Genomic DNA, 21,839 nt, shown 5'->3' with positions numbered 1-21,839 from the left:
GAAAAAATTATGCACGTGGTCATAAAAATATGGTTATTTTCGGGTAAAATCGTATTTTTTATGTCTGTAACACACTGACGGTTCACGCGTTACTAACGCGTTAAACATAAGTTACAAAATCATAAAAAAGCTCCGTCATATTTGAAGGATGGTTCTTTGTAACATATTTCCCTACATAATCTACATATTGGTCTAACGAGCATTTTACGAGATATTACGAGATTTCGACGCGTGTTTTGGCGCCATATTGGTACCCTTTTGCAAGGTTTACTTATTCTACTTTAGCACTTATTGACTAAAATCGCTGTTATACAGGGTGTCCCAGAATTCGACGTCAAGCCGTAAACGGATGATAGACCAAGTCATAACAGTTATCATAAAAATACAAAAAAAAATCCAACTCATGTTTTTTAAAAATTATGGTCACTTTAAAAATTCACTAAAAAATCCACATCCTGTAATGGTTCTTTAACTCTTGTTACTACAAATTCCATAATTTATTCTATTTTTTATTATTATTGTGTAATCTTGAATAATTACAGGATGTGGATTTTTAGTGAATTTTTAAAGTGACCATAATTTTTAAAGAACATGAGTTGGATTTTTTTTTGTATTTTTATGATAACTGTTATGACTTGGTCTATCATCCGTTTACGGTTTGACGTCGAATTCTGGGACACCCTGTAGAAACTTTTATTCTCGATGCTCTTGGTAAATTTTATTTTTAACTTGGTATTATAAACATGTTATCAAACCAAATAACACACTTGACACTAAGTCTCATCTCTCACTCATAACATATTAAGTCTTGCTATAATAAGCCTTAAAACATTAAGTCCGCCATGAACTTATAATTTTATGTGCAATAAGGTAAGGTAAGGTGTGTTACAGAGATAAATAAATAATAATAATAACCGACATAACCGTTGTATCAAAATCTTGTCAGTAAATTAAGTAATATCTTATATTACCTATTAATAACTAATTTGGTCCATCATCGTCATTAGTCATCATTTTACGATGAAACATACGAGTATAATATAATTGTCGTAAATCTACGACCCTCAAACTTTCCTTTTGGGGTTAGTTCGTTTTTTCATTTGATACTAACTTAATTTTGGTACCTAGTCAAATACTTAAATATCAAAAGCGTGTATAAATATGTATTATAAAATTCACGAATACTGTGAAGAATACAAACTATGAAACGTAATATTTATACCTAAAGTAACCGTATAAAATCAACACATATAACTGTTACAGTTCGACAAAGCGGTCCATTATAACCCAATTTCTATCTCTATAATAGAAATTACTAACCAAAATAGAACAAAAAAGCGTGGAAATTACAAAAGAAAAGGTAAACGGTACAGAAAAAGCGGTACTTTCTATGCGTCCATCTTTTTGCCGGCAACCGCCAGTGTTTGTTTTTGTCAACCGTACCTGACAGCTTGTTTGTATAACTGTTATCTTCTTATCTCATTTATAGCCTTCATTTCAAAAACAACCTTGTTAACAACGCGTTAAAGATGACTTTTGAATGTAGTCTTCGTTGGAAATAAGAGGATGCGTAAGTAAATTATGGATACAAGTTTTAAGGCCGTTTTCACTTTCGTGCGCAAATGTACAGTCGATGGAAGCTTTTGTCTTTTGTTTTGACATCTTCCGATTCTTTTGACAGGTGATTATTTCGAACGAAAGGGATTGATTTCGAAGTGGTACATTAAATAAAATATTGTAGGTATGCAAATAAGGTCATACGATGAGACAGATTATGACCCAGTCACACCAAACCGATTGACAATATTGACAATGTAAGTAGTTCGTTAAAATAACTTGTATGAAAATTTTAATAGTTCTCCCATGGGGCCGCCACATTTAATGTTGATTGTTTCGTTAATTTTGCATGGCAAGCCAACAGGCTACGGAACCCTAAAAGCCAATCTTCTACGGATAAAATCACCATAAATCATCATCATAATTAGCCTTTTATCATCCACTGCATGAGGTTTTTGTTCGAATACGTCACTTGCCGGGACAAGTGCTGAACTAAACTCATCGAGGTGACCTGCACTCTTCCGAATACCGTCCATACATAAAATAAAATCCAAATATAAAATACAAATCAAAAACTGCATCTAAACTTGAATTTCCAAACATGTTGTTCCCAACTTTGAACATTGTGCATATCCAACATAACCTAATCTGACTTAGGATTTGTGCCGTGCGAATTTCCAGAGGCGTGCGGTTCGTATGTAGCTTTGTTGGTAAAAGGAATAGGAAATGCAGTGTCAGCTACTGTGTAAGCAATTACGTAGCCACCTTGCATAATATATAACATGTTTGTTTCATACTCTTCTTCCTCGCGTTATCCCGGGATTTTGCCACGGCTCACGGGAGTCTGTGGTCCGCTTGACAACTAATTCCAAGAATTGATAAGGCGCTAGTTTTTACGGAAGCGACTCCCATCTGACCTTCCAACCCAGAAGGGAAACCAGGCCTTATTGACGTTTTCCTTCACCGAAAAGAGACTGGTAAATATCAACTGATATTTCATACATAAGTTCCGAAAATTCATTGGTGCGAGCCAGGGTTGTTGCCTATATTAAATCCTTCATGATATTAGGCGAATATTGACGAAAACTTTATACTGCTCCAATTTAAGCCAAAATGGTTTGACAGGCTGTTACGAACTTGCAAATGGCCAAAGTTTCGCGTACATGCGTACATCCATGTCATGTAAACTAATTACCATAGGAAGTAAGGAAGAAGAGGAAGAACGGGAATAAATTATTTCAACCAAATAAACTGTCATACCAGACGGTCAAGGAGTTGGCAGAGGACCGGACGAGTTGGAGATTGCTCCACCGACAAGAGCACAGCTCTTAAATACAATATAAAGAAGAAGAAGAAGGAAGGAAGGCAAATTTAGAACGAAAGAAAAGCTTATGACTGATAAACGAACGCATCTATGTTTAACACAGTCTGATGTCTAATAATAGTAACAGTAACGTAACAGTGACACATATAAGGTGAGAAAAACTTCCAACATTCTCATACATTGCTACTTGGAAATAAGATTTAATTAATACTTTACGCTTACGACCGTGACGCCGATTCTGATAACTTACTCCGTTGGCTCAGCGATCCAAAATGAGACTTGGCCTCCGACACAAGAGAGTGGCGCTTGTGTCGGTTCCCATAACAATAGTTATTTGTACAACAAGAGATCAAAGTTTGATATTTCTTCGAGTGCTTATTTTGAGTCCCGTGCAAGCTAAAGATTCTTCAATTCAATTCAATTCATTTTCAATCTTGAGCGTAGTAAGGGATTCAAAAGCGCACGAGATGTAAATAACTTTGATCTCGTGTAGTACACAAAATTTTTCACCCTAAGCAGTGAGAACATACCTAGAGGGACAGAGATAATAGAACCCAAGTATATCGAACTTATATACCCCGCATGTTGAAATGATATTTGACTATAAATGTCACTTGAATGACATTTTGTCTCACTCAGTGAGCAAAATGCGATTTTGCTCACTGAGTGAGACAAAGTGACTCTGTGAGCAAAGTCGCATTTTGCTCACTGTTTTTAAGAAGCAAAGTACCCTTGTTCGAGCTGCTGAGGTGAAATTTTTTTTATTGATATCTCGTTATCGATCGGTCCCGAATATTTACGAACACACCCTACTGACGCCGCCGGCGACGGGCCCCCGCGCCCGGCGGGTAAGAAAGAATAACCAAGGCATATAATCGGTGTAAGTTCAGAAGTAAATTTTGACAGTTATGAATTGATCCTTATATTTACGAAGCTAAGACCTACCGTTTAACTGATTAGCCTTAGTGTGCTTTTATAGTTTTAAAAAAAATATTGACTATAATATTATAAAGAATAGTGTAATATCGAATTGGTGTAAATAATAAATGTAAGATGTGTGTTTCTACACACTACAGTTTGATAATTGTGACCTGTAATACTGGAAATAAATTATCGGACGCGGCTGACGGACGCGGCTCACAGCCGCGACTTATAGGTATCTAGATAATGAATATACACTGAACTGTGCAAACTATCGGAGGTAAGCCGTGGACGTAACCTTGAGCCTTCGGACATCCGACAGAAATCTGGCGCGCTGGATGTTCAACACTGTGCACACTTTTATGTCGCGCCCGTCAGCCGCGTCCGTCAGCCGCGTCCGATAATTTGTTTCCAGCTTAATACCTCATGAATGAAGTCTATGTCTATAGGGGTGAATTCATAACAAAACTGTCAAAATTTACTTCTTATCTGACTCCGACTATTATACATATAATGCCACTCGCACACCAATCAGCGCGAGCAATCAGAGTCGTGTTATACGCATTTCGCTGGCAATTATAAATTCGCGTGAGATAAAATAAAATAAAATTATTGCAAACAACATTGATGACATAACTCGGTCGTATCAAAACATAATGAAAACCTAAATTGTTTAATCAAAATCAGCTTCCAAGTCTGTCCGTGGGAAAGCGCTTCACAACTAGATTAACCCATTGACGATTCCCAACAAACCGTCGATTCTGGTTACAATAGAATGGTATCGTATCTATCGCATCGATTCGCGGTAGCGGCATCTATTGTTCATATCGGAATTGTTGTCGACGCTGGCAGAGCATTCGCTTCAGGGAATATGCTTAGCGATATGCGTCTATTACAATCGAGTTATCGGTCGATTTTTTTCTGGAAACGACTTATCCTGGACGATCGTCTGCATCCCTCAAATTGGATAGTTTACAACTTTACATTGTTTTTTAGGGTCCAGTAGTTAATAGTTTCGCCATCTACCTACATCAGTCTGTCTGTCCGTCCGCAGCTTCGCTTCGTGATCGTTTGTGTTAGAAAACTGCAATTACGCATGTATATATGAATAAATCATAGGTACCGATATTCGATAAGCATAGGTATCTAAGTGGTAATAAACTTAAACATTTTTTTTAGGGCAGCTTCTACGTACCTAATTAAGGTCTGGATGCCATTTTGGTTTCGCTGCTTCAACTCTATGATGTGGGGTGTCGATGGAAAAGCCTTTTAGAATGAAAAAATGGTATCCAAATAAACTTTTTTCAAATTTTCGGAAATAAATGCTCCTCCGAAAGAAAAAAATACGTACCCCGTCCTTCTAACTTTTGATCCATGAGTCCATAGGAGACATTGAATTACATGCTATATTTTATGTTAATTCCCGCAGAGCTCATTATTATTAATACCTATTTATTTATTTAATAAAATACAATGGTATTCTTAAATTTAGTCATAGGCGCAAAACTCAACAATGAGTTGGACTGTGGGGTTATCAGTGTCTAGTTATCTCGCGAACTGTTCAGTCCCAATTATACTGGTTAAAAGATAAAAACTTTTTACAAAAAAAAGAAAACCGACTTCAAAAAGGATGAAATAAAATATTATCCTTTTTAAGTCTATGCGTTACCAACTGATATGTTTGAAGTCGGTGCCAAGCCAACTTTTGAAGCATACCATGATTTTGGTGCGATTCGATAAGGATGTACGTTGGATTGCCTTACACGACGACAATGAACGTACTTTCTGTAGGTACAGTCGACGTTAAAAATATGTTTAGGTACACTTTTCGTCTTATTACAAAGGAGTAAGGTGCAAAAGTGTAAACATATCTTTGACGTCGACTGTACTAAGAACACACCTCAGGACACACGATCAAACCTTCTTGGCACAGTCCGTACCATGTTTGTCGGCACGCAAGCGTGGGATTGGGACTGAGTTATTTCCCGTTCCTTATTCAGAGGACTACATTTCAAAATATAAAACAATTCAAGGAATTTACGTTCTTGCCAAATTTCACCTAAAGCGGTTCAGTTGTTTAGCCATGAAAAGGCGACAAAGAGGCAGACAGAATTACTTACACATTTATAATAGTTATTAGTACAGTTCTAATGGGATTTATAGTCATAAAGCTGATTATTTTTGACGGGTATTGTTACTACTTGGCTTGGCACCGACTTCAAACATATCAGTTGGTAACGCATAGACTTAAAAAGGATAATATTTTATTTCATCCTTTTTGAAGTCGGTTTTCTTTTTTTTGTAAAAAGTTTTTATTTTTCAATTTTTAGTTTTAATGCATTGTTAAGAGCAGGACGCATGAATTAAAAACAACATCATGATTAAAATTAAATGCGGGTACCTACTTTAATAAATATGTAATCAGGAATTTTCTCGAGTCCGTCTGGGAAATTATAATTCCTGTCACTACACTAAATCCATCCTCCGCCCCGTCACTGACCCAATCCCTCAACCCCCCGATCACTCTACCTCACAGCGCATCAACCCCTGATCCATGAACCCCTCGACCCTGAACCAGCAGCCCTTCAACCGCCATTCCCCGACCCCTTAACCCCCGACCCCTTAACTCCTAACCCTAACCCCCGATCAGTAGCCTTACCAGCTTACCAAGAGTTTGACATTGATTTATTCGCTAGCGTGTGTGTAACTTACTTTCTTTGTATCTCGCTCGTACTGGCATATTAGTGCAAGCGAGATGCATAAAAAGTAAGTTACAAAGACGTTAGCGTCGCTAACTTAGCGAATATGTCAATGTCAAACTCGTGGTAGGGCTACACTTGCACTACATCAAATTGGCGGTTTTCGGAAGCAAATGCTCGAGTTACTTTAGAGAACACCGAAATCACTTTACACGTGCCTTTAAAAACTGAGGAGTTCCCTCAATTCCTCATGGATTCCATCATCAGACCAGAACCAAAAATAATTTAGAAACACCTTGGAGGTAACTCCTTCCAAACAAAAAAAGAATTACTCAAATCGGATCACAGGTGCCGGAGTAATCGCTGAACATACATTTCAAAAAATCATCATCATTATCATCAAAACAATCATCATCATCAGGTCTACTTCATCAAAGTGGTGGTTTTCGGGAGAAAATGCTCGAGTTGCTTAAGAAAACACCCAAATCACCATGCATGTGCCTTTAAAAATTGAGGAGTTCCCTCAATTCCTCATGGATTCCATCATCAGAACAGAACCAAATTAAAATGGGACCAACTCGGAGGTAGCTCCTTTCAAACAAAAAAAGAATTACTCAAATCGGACTACGGATGTCGGAGTAATCGGTGAACGTACATAGAAAAAAAAAAAAAAAAAATAGCCACAACCGAATACAGAACCTCCTCCTTCTATGAAATGGAAGTCGGTTAATAAACGCTAGTAAAGCTACAGTAATAATAATATCAACTGTGTAACCAACACAGATCTAGAGATAATATTCAGTCACAGAATAAATAATACTACTACCGTACAGAAAGGAAACTTCCTACAAAACCTAAGTTTGACAGCGGTTCAGGGTCGAATCATACTGTCCCTTTCTTATATATGGCACTATATCCCTTTCGGCTATTTAGGGTTGTCAAAATTTAAGGAATTATCTTGTCTGTAGTCGTGCACGTAAAGGCGCCAAAAAAGCGCTGGTGGCCTAGCGGTAAGAGCATGTGACTTTCAATCCGGAGATCGCGGGTTCAAATTCAAACCCCGGCTCGTACCAATGAGTTTTTCGGAACTTATTTACGAAATGTTATTTGATATTTACCAGTTGCTTTTCGGTGAAGGAAAACATCGTGAGGAAACCGGACTAATCCCAATAAGGCCTAGTTTCCCCTCTGGGTTGGAAGGTCAGAGGACAATGATGATGATTAGTTGTCAAGCGGACCCCAGGCTCTCTCATGAGCCGTGGCAAAATGCCGGGATAACGCAAGGAAGAAGAAGCAGTCGTGCACGCAAAGGGACGTCAAGTGGTGTCAACCCTAATAATTGCTCGAAGCAATGCTGAGCCGAACGGAGCCGAGTTTGCCCTACGGGAGGAGTTTCGCACCCCTGATTATATATCCTGTATTATAAAGTCTGTTAGTGCTTCTTAACTTTGGAGTGGTAAGTACCTACCTTGTATGTTTCTAAACAATATTTAGAATAGTTAACATTTCTTTACATAGTAAATATGATTTTGACGTGGCACGAATTTTGTTCGGTTCTTTTTAGTATAAAATTGATGTCTAATGTTAAATTAAATTAAAAATGTGCACTATTTATAGCCACAATAAGAAAAATATCAAAAAAAGCAAAACGATCCGACACAGATGATATTAATCTGTGTTGAAAAAATCATTGCTCTAGCTTCAAAAACCACGGAGGAAACCATCGAGTACGTTTGTATGGAGAAATGACCACTCTTGTTGGCTCTTAAGAATTTAATATATTTTAATTGTAAATACAGGCAGTAGCAGAAGTTGCTAAGCGGGCGAGGTGTTCAAAATGATCTTGACGCGACTTTATTGTTAAGAGAATAAGGGTCTCCCCAAATATATCGACGCGCATTCGGCAAAAGCCGATAGGAAAAAGCTTTATGTCCGCGCAATAAGAGCGAAAAACCGGTCGACGCGTCCGGCGTCGTCGGCCGTCGCGAGCCGAGCCAAACGACGACTTTTTCGCTCTTATTGCGCGGACATAAAGCTTTTTCCTATCGTATTTTGCCGATTCCGCGTCGACATATCTAGGGGAACCCTAAGAGCGTGTCAAAGTAATTTTTAACACCTCGTCCGCTTAGCAACTTCTGTTGCTGACTGTATATCCATATGTACGCATAAAATGAATGCCTTGAATGCCCTAAAATGATACAACAGAAATCTACTCGTAATACGTACGTGTTGTGCGTTATTGATCTGTAAATTATTAATTCTTAAGTAGGTAATGTTTCCTCTCACTAATTTGTATGCAGTTTACCAACACACTAACACGCGATACTATAAATACCTCTTCCCAAAAAAAGTACCGGCTTCACTGTGTAGTTTAATAATTTTTAAGAAAAAAAAACCGACTTCCATGGGGGCCGATGAAAGATTATTGTAGATGGTACACTATGTAAAAAAGGAGGTAAAACCACCCACTTTTCTACTAGCATTTCGCTTCTGTATAATGGCTCCTCTACAGGATGGGCCAACGCCGGCCACTCAAAGGGACGCAGCCATGCGGTAGAATGAGATAGCAATATCACTTGCTCCCTCTAACGCATAAATGCGTCCCTTGGAGTGGCCGGCGTTGGCCCATCGTGAAGAGGAGCCATGAGGGTCGTAGTTCTAGCCTAACCTAACCCACTCCTCAGATAGCAGTTCGGTTCTGTGCGGATCGCAGTTCGAACCTAATCAAACCCACTTTTCAAGTAGCATTTCGTTTTTGTAAGGCTCCTAACCTAATCCTTGTTCGGTTCTGTGAGGATCGCAGCTCAAACCTAACCTAACCCACTTAATGGCGCATGCCGTGCGGTGTACGGGGGTTTAAGCGGGAGGGGCTAGTAAGATTGGCATTATCGTACTTTATACCTACATTAATTTTATGATAGATAATCATAGTTGTTTATTTAGTTAAGGTATCATAGTGGTTTTCTGGGTCAAGGTCCGGGTCCGAGTCCGGGTCCGAGTCCGGGTCCGAGTCCGGGTCCGAGTCCGGGTCCGAGTCCGGGTCCGAGTCCGGATCCGAGTCCGGGTCCGTGTCCGGGTCCGAGACCGGGTCCGAGTCCGGATCCGAGTCCGGGTCAGTCCAAGTCAAAATCGAAATTCGTAATCACCAAACGTGTACCATATGCGTCATTGAAGAGTTCTGTTCTGGTCATCATCAGCAGTTCCACTTCATCAAATGCAACAGTTTTTAATGAAAATGCTTGATTTTTTTATGTAAATACAAAAATCTCTATACGCATGCCTTTAAGATTTGAGGAGTTCCCTTGATTCCTCATGGATCCCATCATCAGAACTCGATCTTGACAAAAATGTGGCTTAAAAACTTAACTTGCTTAACAAACATAACGACGAGGACAAATCGCCAACCGTGAACTATGCGTCGTTGAAGAGTTCTGTTCTGATCATCATCAGCAGTTCCACTTCATCAAATGCAACAGTTTTTAATGAAAATGCTTGATTTTCTGATGTAAATACAAAAATCTCTATACGCATGCCTTTAAGATTTGAGGAGTTCCCTTGATTCCTCATGGATCCCATCATCAGAACTCGAGCTTGACAAAAATGTGGCTTAAAAACTTAACTTGCTTAACAAACATAACGAAGAGGACAAATCGCCAACCGTGAACTATGCGTCGTTAAAGAGTTCCGTTCTGATCATCATCAGCAGTTCCACTTCATCAAATGTCACTTTTTTGGGTGTATATGCTTGATTTGTTGATAAAAACCCAAAAATCACTATATGTATGCCTTTAAGATTTGAGGAGTTCCCTCGATTCCTCATGGATCCCATCATCAGAACTGGGTTTTGACAAAAACGAGACCAATCTGTATGCATATACATTCAATCAAAAAAAGAATTTTCAAAATCGATCTAGTAATGACGGAGATATGGAGTAACAAACATAAAAAAAAATAAAAATAAAAAAAATAAAAAAAAACATACAACCGAATTGATAACCTCCTTCTTTGAGATTTGGAAGTCGGTTAAAAAGGTTTGGTTCAGTTAAATTTTATTGTCTTCATCAGCCGAATATTTCTATGTAGGAAAAAAAAAATTTTGGAGAGCTAATGCAAGTGTTACTTTAAAATAAAACCGGCCAAGTGCGAGTCGGACTCGCGTTTCTAGGGTTCCGTACATAAGTCCGACTCACGCTTGACTGTACATTTCTAGTAGGTTTTCCTGTCATCTACAGATAAAGAACTATTTTGTGTGTATTTTTTTTCAAAATTTAGACCCAGTAGTTTTGGAGATAAAGGGGGGGGGGGATTTTTTAGCTATTTTCTTAAATAACTTCGAACCTATGTATTTTAAAATTATAAAAAATCATGTCCATCTTTAGGTTGCTAAGGTACATATGTTATGTGTACCAAATTTCAACTTAATTGGTCCAGTAGTTTCCGAGAAAATAGGCTGTGACAGACGAACAGCCAGACAGACGCACGAGTGATCCTATAAGTGTTCCGTTTTTTCCTTTTGAAGTACGGAACCCTAAAAACAGGAATTGCTATAGGTAAATTTGAGGCGTGCCGTTCATCTCCAGTAGGATCCCATCAACAGATCCTGACTTGATGATAATCGGACCCAATAAGAAGTATAACTTAATAACACAAAACAAAATCGGCCTAAAAAGGTTCCGACTAATTAGGAACCTCCTCCTTTTTAGTCGTCGGTTAAAAAACATTAACTAAAAATAAAAACTTTTACAAAAAAAAGAAAACCGACTTCAAAAAGGATTAAATAAAATATTATCCGTTTTTAAATATATGCGTTACCAACTGATATGTTTGAAGTCGGTGCCAAGCCAAATTTGAAGCATACCATGATTTTAGGATGATTCGATAAGAATGTGGCTTATATGTACGTTGGATTACCTACCTTACACTACACGACAGCAATGATCATACTTTCTGTAGATACCTAAGAACACACCGTCAAGCCACCTTGGCGCAGTCCGTACCCTGTTTGTCGGTACTAGTATAAAACCAATGCGATTGCTGATATGTTTTTTAAAGAGCAATTTTTACAAATTTTAGAACTGTCCATAGTACTCTGGTGTGGGATTGGGACTGAGTTATTTCCCGTCTCTTATCCAGAGAACTTGATTTCAAAATGTAAAACAATCCAAGGACCATCTACAAGGGCTTTAACTTTTTACCTGCATGGCAAATTTCACCAGTTTACATGGCAGTTGTTTAGCCGAAAAGGTGACAAAGAGACAGACAGAATTACTTTCACCATTATAATATTAGTAAAGTAGTAATGTGAATTATAGACATAAACCTGATTATTTTTGACCGGTATTGTTACTATTTGTCTTGGCACCGACTTCAAACATATCAGTTGGTAACGCATATACTTAAAAACGGATAATATTTTATTTCATCCTTTTTGAAGTCGGTTTTCTTTTTTTTTGTAAAAGTTTTTTATTTTTCAATTTTTAGTTTTAAGGCATTGTTAAAAGCTTATGAGTGACGTGTGGCGCATGAATGAAAAGCATAATAATGCGTATCACTAAATTCGAAATTATTCCTGTCACTACACAAACACAAAATCCATCCTCCGCCCCGCCACTGACCCAATCCCTCCACCCCCCGATCACTAAACCTCACAGCACATCAACCCCTGATCACGGAACCTCTCGACCCTGAACCCTCAACCTCTCAACCGCCATTTCCCGACTCCTCAGTAGATTTACCATAAGTCTTACACTGACATATTCGCTAGCGTGTGCGTAACTTACTTTCTATCCGTCGTGCTGGCATCCTATTAGTGCGAACGAGATGTATAGAAAGTAAGTTACGAAGACGTTAGCGAATATGTAGTAGTGTCAAACTCGTGGTAGGGCTACAGTTGTACTTCATCAAATTGGTGATTTTCGGGGGGAAATGCTTAAGTTACTATAGAAAACAACGATGTCGCCATACTCGTGCCTTTAAAAATTGAGGAGTTCCCTTATTTCCTTATGAATTCCGTCATCAGATTAGAACCAAGAACCCTAACAACAATGTTATGGGAACACCTTAGAGGTAACTTCGTTCAAACGAAAAAAGAATTACTCAAATCGGACCACGGGTTTCGGAGTAATCTACATTTATAAAATCACCATCATTATCATCAACAATCATCATCATCAGGTCCACTCTATCAAATTAGTGATTTTCAAGAGGAAATGCTTGATTTGCTTAAGACAATACCCAAATTACCATACATGTGCCTTTAACAATTGAGGAGTTCCCTCAACTCTTCATGGATCCCATCATCAGAACAGCACCAGATTAATGTGGGACCACATTGGAAGTACCTTATTTCGAACAAAAAAAGAATTGCTCAAATCGGACCACGGGTCTCGGAGTAATCGCTGAACGTCCTACATTTTAAGAAATCGTCATGATTTTTTTTTATTTTTTTTATTGGGAAACAAACAGCTTTCAATCTTACACAATATGAATTAATATTAATAATACACAAGCCAAAACAGTTTCCACTGATAAATTAAAACAGAAATGCTCAAAGGGAATAACTTAATGAAATACAAAGAATACAAATAAAATACAAAGAATACAAAAGTATTATCCAAAGCAATCAAGTAAACCGAAAGTTATTGAACTGATATTTTAGCTGGCTAGTTAAAACGAGAAAAAAAAAACAAATACTTAGTTACCTACATCCTATACTTATGTAAGTGTGTTCTTATTTAGGTTATAGTTTATTTTTCATTGAGGTGACAAATTTACCCAGCTTCATGTTGAACACATCAAAATTGGAATATTTAGAGTTATACGTAGAGCATGCTCTAACAAGATATGAGTTTTTGAAGTACCTAGTACGACAGAATGGAATGGCAAATAAAGCTTTGGATCTAGTTCGGGAATTAGGACATCTATATGAAATATTGCTAATAAGATATTGCGACTCGATTAGATGGTTTAGTAATTTAAACAGAAAAATTTGATCTTTTTGCTCCCTGCGCAGCTGGAGACTTACCATGTTATCACTATCAAACAATTTGAATCTATATTTCAACCATTTAATAAATTTATTTTGGATTTTTTTCAATGGCATTAATATGCACTGCATATTGAGGACTCCAAACGACCGAAGCGAATTCTAAATGCGATCTGACAAAGGCATTATAAAGTAAAATAATGGTTCGAGGATCACTAAAATTTTTACTTTGTCGGAAAATAAAACCTAACATTCTATATGCCTTTGACGTAATTTTGTCGATATGAGAAGTGAGCTGAATCTCGCTGTCTACTGTAAGAGTAAAAACACCAGACACCACTTTATAACAACATTTATTAGGGAATCACAAATATGAGAGTATAGATCTGAAAATAATATGCCAAGACGCTCTCGCGTAAAACCAATCTAAGATACGACCACCTCTAGTGATGTGACCTTGCCGGTTACCGTAGTGATGTCAAACACCGATGAAATGACGACCCCACCGTTTAGCTCGGCCATCTTCTGACCCGACCTACGTCCCGTCAGGTCACCGTTATCAAGGCCGCCACTGAAGACTGCCGCAGCCAACGCAGTCGCAGCAAGCTGGGCCTTCACCAGGTGGCGGTAGCCTCCACCAGTTCATTACTGGTTGGCTCCTCCGTTGAGTTGGCTCCTCAACTGGTGGGAGGCTAATGTGGGACACGTCTCATGCATATGCATAGGTGCCCTCCGATACAGCACATGTAAACAGTACAAACTCTTATTCACGAAACTCTGTAACATACATGTGAAAAGCCTCAGTTCCTTAATATAACCAAGGCGTTATAATTCACCCTAGCGCCATCGATAGGCTTTGCATTAGCATACCACAATGTTGTTCAAAATAATCATGATAAGGTTTCGACGATATATTAATGCGCAAATGGCACAGTTAGACCCTTTGATCACAGGTCCGGCTTGATAGCCATAAAATTATACCGTAATAACCATCACAGTCAAAAGGTCTACTTCTGTAAATACATGAGAAAGATGCAGTTATGATTGGACAGAACTCATGAGCACTCTTTAGCAACATTGTTAATAAATTACATAGTCACCCTTAATGGCGACGTAATCAAGTAGGTACTTCATGTCACCGCTTTCTAGCATCGTGACTAATGGCAGATAACCACAGATTTGATTATTGGACAAAAAGAAAACATTACCGTGTTAAAATACCACATGCAGGCTAGAATACCACATGCAGGCTAGAATACCACATGCAGGCTAGAATACCACTGCCCTTGTAGGGGCAACGACCGTAGAAGTCAGCCCTTCACGATAAGGCTGTCACGGAGCCCATTGCACGCACTCGTTCTACTGGGCATCTTGAACAGGCACTACCTCAACGTCTACTGGATCCGGAACTGCGCCAGCGATCTCTAGAAGGTATTAGTGCAAGCAACCCTTTCAAGGTAACCTTGAGATCATCAGTCTTAAGGTCATTTAAATATCCTTTTGTAAACAAAGTCTCAAGCCAACCTCTCAAGGTCAACAACAAATAGTACGATATAGATAAAACAGTTATCGGTAGTAGAAATAATGGTCCTCTTAAGGATAATCTCATATCACATACAATGGACCGCCTCTTAAGGCCTACACTGCAGATACCAGGAACAAACTAGCATCTTAAGAATAGTACTATGTTATAAGCAATGGACCGCCTCTTAAGGCCTACACTGCAGAAACCAAAAACAACTAGCCTCTTAAGGATAGTATTATGTCATCAGCAATGGACCACCTCTTAAGGCCTACACTGCAGAAACCAAAAACAACTAGCCTCTTAAGGATAGTAATGTCATCAGCAATGGACCGCCTCTTAAGGCCTACACTGCAGAAACCAAAAACAACTAGCCTCTTAAGGATAGTATTATGTCATCAGCAATGGGCCGCCTCTTAAGGCCTACACTGCAGAAACCAAAAACAACTAGCCTCTTAAGGTTAGTATTATGTCATCAGCAATGGACCGCCTCTTAAGGCCTACACTGCAGAAACCAAAAACAACTAGCCTCTTAAGGATAGTATTATGTCATCAGCAATGGGCCGCCTCTTAAGGCCTACACTGCAGAAACCAAAAACAACTAGCCTCTTAAGGATAGTTAATACTATGACATAATTGTCATCAGCAATGGACCGCCTCTTAAGGCCTACACTGCAGAAATCAAAAACAACTAGCCTCTTAAGGTTAGTATTATGTCATCAGCAATGGACCGCCTCTTAAGGCCTACACTGCAGAAACCAAAAACAACTAGCCTCTTAAGGTTAGTATTATGTCATCAGCAATGGACCGCCTCTTAAGGCCTACACTGCAGAAACCAAAAACAACTAGCCTCTTAAGGTTAGTATTATGTCATCAGCAATGGACCGCCTCTTAAGGCCTACACTGCAGAAACCAAAAACAACTAGCCTCTTAAGGTTAGTATTATGTCATCAGCAATGGACCGCCTCTTAAGGCCTACACTGCAGAAACCAAAAACAGATAGTGACAAGCAACAGACCGCTCCTTCAAGCCTTTGTTGCGATTACCGGCGCCAGGAACTAGCCTCTTAAGGATAGCATCCCTTGCCAAGACAAAAGTAACAGCATTTCTTAAAGAGCACACAATAATTAAAGCTCTATAGCAGACATTGAAGCAACCGGTAGAATTATGAACCAGCCTTTAGAGTAAAATGGTTAACAGTGAGGTGGCATAAAATAACATATCGCAAGCATTACCATGGTTACTACAATATTTAATCAAGCACAATGTGTTTATTTTCTAGGTTTTGTCGGCAAACCCGTTAACAAAACACATTAGTATGACAACAGTCACCCAGTTCTAAATCTGGAATAAAACAAAATCACAACTCGGTTCCTAATTCGAGAGTAAGTAATATAAATAATATAATAACTCAGTTCTCAATCCGAGTGTCTAATAAAATTATATCTCAGTTCTTAATCTGAGAATATACTCGTCGTCAGTTCTTAATCTGAAAACGGTACCTGAAATAACAGCATTTGGCGTGAACATGGAAAATATAAAATAATAAGCAGTTGCTAATATGCAACCAATTGTAAAATGGTTTTGTGCAACTTGGCGGGCCTCTTCCGTGCCCCTAAATAAAGGCCACACTCTTACTATACCACGGTTGAACTACAGTAGACCCTGAACAGAAGTTCATGTTATCGAGGTTCCTCTGTTACCCAGATTCGCCTTACCGAGGTTTCACAAATTGTATTTTTCAACCATCATGAAAGTGTGTATTGATAATGATCAATCAACCGAATCAATGGCACATATGCTTAAACCATAAAGCTTCCAATTCCAAGACACACATGGTTGATTTTCTTCAGCCGTACATGTGCATTTTATGTGTAGGTAACTCATCACATCATTCTCCAGGTTAACTTATACCTGCACAAAACTAAATAATTTTGTTAAATGCTATGCAAGCACACATTTTAAGGTAAATGAGTTCATAACATAATAAACCACAATTTATGCAGTTTGCAAAACAATGAAATAGATACTTATAGTGAACCCACACAATTTGTGATACATTATAATTATTATTGTTTTTTTTTTTTAACTTCTGATTTATGAAACCCAGAAGCAATAAAAGTGTACTGTTTTATAATGCAAACAGTACCATAACACACTACAAGTTCAGACGAAAACCATTAATAACTTCAAACAGTAACTCATGATGACATGATATCCTTCGGTCAATGTTCAGCAGCAGTGAACGGGTTAAAATAGTTACTTAGAAAGCTTTAACCAAGCTATTTACCTTCGTTTAATATTCATCCATTTAACATTCAACTGACCGGTACGTTTAGAGTCCAGTAGCAATTGTATGTAAAAGACATGTATATCATGTAGACCGTCAAAGTCTATATTGACTCCTGAAAGAATTCACCTTGCTTACCATTAGCAGCAACCTGCTTTACCAATCAGCGCAATTAATATCTAATACAATATGTCCATCTTTTTGACAAGATTTAAACATTGGAATCTCCTGTAATCATAATTCATCAGTGCAAGTAAATGACTACAACTTATGGTCAAAACTTCACCAGCAATCAAGTTTTGTTATAAGGAAATGCATCTGAAAAATACTGCAAGAACACAAATGATAATCATTGTCAATAACTCAAACACTTGACAATGTCATAGCAATAACATTCTCTTTATTTGGTAAGTCTGTTTAAATATATGTCTTTGGTACATTTTATAACATGACATTTTGTGAAAAATATTTGCAATGCCAACTTAAACCAACATCCCTGTGAACAAAACAATCACAACACAACATACTATAAGTTGTATGCTACGGTTGGATAAACATTTTATTCATAATTAATAAAATAATATGTACAGACAGAAATATCCTTGTTACTTTCCTTGCCATTTTTACTGAGATACTGCCTTTTACTATATCAGTATGTCTCCAACTTAATACGAATTGCAAGGATGTATGAGGTTATATGAGATATGGAACATTTAAAATATTCAGCCCGAGGAGGCTCCGGAAACATGGAGTGACTAAACCTGTCACAGACAATACTAACCAGCTACAAATAGATGCCAATAATTCCTTTTGCTTATTCACAAAGCGCATTTTACCAACCCACAGTCCATGTAACACATACTAACCATTAGTACCCATGTAAAACATGAACAATCATTTTATTTCTAAATAAATACTTCATTTTCCATGGCATCAGAGATTTGTCACTTATCAACATATTTTCTGCATCTAATGAATTACTTGAACATAATATAACTGGCATCCATAACCAACTTTATAGAGGTCTGAGCTGATAGGCGCTCTAATGCCTTCAACGGTATGGTAATTCACTTCAAGAATCATTGCTGTCAAATTTCTGGAAATTACACAACTCAAAAACATACTAACAAAGCATTATTTCAGTTGCAATAAGCACACACACACACACACACACATATGTGAAACAACAATTCACTTTCCTTATCGGTTTGTGTTTTTGAAAACTTGGAATCTATTTTAATTTGACTGTAAAGGGAAAGTATTAAGTAGCGCTTATTGTTAATTGTGAAAGCATAACATCACCATACACATAGTATCAATCAAGGCTAAATTTATATTACCAAAATTGTTTTGTATGACTTTTACTTGAATATAATTCTCACACCGGAACACAAACCTTAGAAAATGATTATAGCATTGTGATAATATGTCATGTCACATTATGTTATGTATCTGAAAGCACATGAATCACAAAAATAACACAACATATAAGAGAGGCAGTGAATATTTACCACTTTGGCCCCGGAGCATTCTTAGGTGTTGGATCAACGACTTCTTACCTGAGTTAACTTTGGTTCTTACTTTGTAATCCCAAGGATTTATTTTGTTATACATTACACCATACTGTCAGTCTATGTCTTGTAAACTTCTGCTGTGAATATTGTAATCTCCATCATCATCATTCATCATCATCTTGGAGTCAGCTGTATTACACCGTCCATATGTATTTTTTTTTTAGACAGTCATGATGCAACGTAAACACATACACTGCAACATAACTGCAATAGGTATCTGAAAGACAACACAAGGAAAAGATAGGCGGCAGTAGTTTAGTAGGTTCGTTTAGTTAGGTTAGTTTTGTAAGTTTATCCTTGTAGGTCTTAGACGATAAGACCTTGTATATTTTAATCTCTAACTGATGAGTGGTGTTGGTGCATTTACTCATTTTATATAACGATAACGTTCACAACAATGAAACAAGAAAGGACTACGCCCGGTTAATTTTGTATTGCCAATTTACGACAAATTATATCGCAGTAGGCGAGGAATCACTATCGCACTTCTGAAGCTGTAAGAGTAAAAACACCAGACACCACTTTATAACAACATTTATTAGGGAATCACAAATATGAGAGTATAGATCTGAAAATAATATGCCAAGACGCTCTCGCGTAAAACCAATCTAAGATGGACGACCACCTCTAGTGATGTGACCTTGCCGGTTACCGTAGTGATGTCAAACACCGATGAAATGACGACCCCACCGTTTACTACGTACACACCAAGATCTCTTACTTCGGTAACCCTATTCAGTTTTTTGTTCTTAATCTGGTAATCAAAATGAATTGGGCTACGCTTGCGAGAGAATGAAATACAGCAACACTTCTCGATATTGAGGTCAAGACAGTTTTTGGCGCAGTAAAGATCTAACCTTTTTAGGTCATCCTGTAAAAGTATGCAATCTTCAATAGATTTAACCAAGGTAAAAATTTTATTATCGTCGGCAAAAAGTAAAATTTTGGAATAGTGAAAGCATTTAACTACGTCATTAATAAACATGTTAAACAGTAAGGGACCCAAATGGGACCCCTGCGGGACACCTGACAAAACAGGGACAAAAGAGGAGGTATATCCTTTGACAGATACCGCCTGGGAACGATCTCGAAGGTAAGATGTTAGCCATCTTAATAAATCGCCATGTATTCCGAAAGTTTTCAACTTGTCAATAAGGATAGTGTGCGAAATTTTATCGAAGGCCTTAGAATAATCAGTGTAAATGGCGTCGATCTGAAACCCTTTATCCATGGCCCTCAAAGAAAAATCTAAAAATTCAGTGAGATTTGACTCAACCGAACGCTTATTTATAAAACCGTGTTGATTAGGAGTAAGCATGGGTCTTATTGCATTAAACATTTTATCATAAACCATTTTCTCGAATAATTTAGGGATAGTGGACAGTTTTGATATACCGCGATAGTTTTTTATATTGTGTTTGTTACCGTTTTTATGTATAGGGACAACTAGAGAGCGCTTCCAAACAATTGGCATAATTCCTGATCTAAAAGACAGTGAAAATAGCACTGATATGGGAAAAGCTAAGGTTTTACTACATTTTTTAAGAAAAATTGGGTGTATACCATCAGGGCCACCGCCTTTCGATTCCGATAGTGCTCTTAGATATCTTTCAACCAAATATGGATGAAACTCAATACTGTTAATTACATTTAATGTCGATTCGGATTCAGTGGGCGCAGATGAATCATTAGGTAACAAATCATGAGTAAATACAGATTGGAAAAACGAGTTAAAAAGATTGGCAATTGTATGACCGTCGTTAGCTACAGTGTTGTTAAAAAAGAGAGAATCTGGAATATCGCCGTTACCCCTTTTAGATTTCACAAATGACCAGAATGCTTTGGAATTATTTTTAATATTGTTTTCCGTTCGTGATATAAAAAGGTTATAACAAGACACTTCCATCGATTTTATTGCAGAACGTAGGTCGGAAAAGGTGTCATAGTCGGAAGTTCTGCCATAAATTTTCCATTTTTTGTGAACTTTGTACTTTTTCTTTATTAATTTTATCAATTGACGAGAGTACCAGACTGGGTACTTATCGTTATTGTAAATAATTTTAGAATTATTATCAAAACAATCATCATCATCGGGTCCACTTCATCAAATTGGTGCATTTCAAGAGAAAATGCTCGGGTTGCTTAAGAAAATACCCAAATCACCATACATGTGCTTTGAAAAATTGAAGAGTTCCCTCAATTCCTCATGGATCCCATCATCAGAACAGCACCAGATTAATGTGGGACTACCTTGGAAGTGCCTTCTTTCGAACAAAAAAATAATTACTCAAATCGACCCATGGGTCTCGGAGTAATCGGTGAACATACATTAAAAAAAAAAAACATAGCCACAACCGAATACAGAACCTCCTCCTTCTATGAAATTGAAGTCGGTTAAAAAGGAGATAGGTACGAGTAGTTACTTACTGAAACAAAAAGCTAACGTTTTCTCATCACAATTCATTAGAATCTGTGACAAAATACCGAAACGTTCCCCTAATTTACCTAGGTAGCGGCACTCAAGATTTACGCACCTAACTTTTTTCTCTAATCTAAATGGACCCACCCACGTAGCAAAGCGATTTCGCGAATAATTTAGAGGTGCGAGGAAAGTCGTAAAGCGACGGTATAATTATTGTTCTGGTCGGGTATTCTGATAGCTTGGCCAGCGTAGGAGAGTCGAAATTAGACGGACCAGTGTATCTAACCGTTTGAAGGAAAACTTTTGAGGTTCTGTGTTATATATTATCTCATTGGAACTGATTAAGTTTGTAGTAGTCTTTATTTTGTCTCGCTGTTTGACTAAAGTTTAAATTATAAGTTACGTTTTAAGTATAATAGTGATCAGTATTGAATTTAAAATATAGGTATATAATTAGTAGGTAGGTATCAAATCAGAATTTTAAGAATGATTTCAGAACTTGAAAGTAGTTCTTTAACGGAACAGACCTTACTCATCTTTTTTAA

General features: G+C 37.6%; 1 protein-coding gene and 1 long non-coding RNA gene across 2 annotated transcripts in view; one reads left to right on the top strand and one right to left on the bottom strand.

Moving 5' to 3' along the window:
* LOC134668088 (serine proteinase stubble-like) overlaps positions 1–21,839 on the top strand; it is a 242,815-nt gene that overhangs the window by 73,663 nt on the left and 147,313 nt on the right. The gene's annotated exons all lie outside the window — the stretch shown is intronic.
* Positions 13,251–19,762, bottom strand: LOC134668169 (uncharacterized). Its single transcript, XR_010098720.1, has 2 exons — positions 19,573–19,762; positions 13,251–13,795 (listed from the first exon to the last, which is right to left on the bottom strand). It is a non-coding gene; the product is annotated as an uncharacterized LOC134668169 (long non-coding RNA).

This window comes from Cydia fagiglandana, chromosome 10, assembly GCF_963556715.1.
Source record: "Cydia fagiglandana chromosome 10, ilCydFagi1.1, whole genome shotgun sequence".
Classification (NCBI taxonomy): Eukaryota; Metazoa; Arthropoda; class Insecta; order Lepidoptera; family Tortricidae; genus Cydia; species Cydia fagiglandana.
Note: the sequence above shows the minus strand (reverse complement) of the source record. Positions and strands in the feature narration are given on the sequence as shown.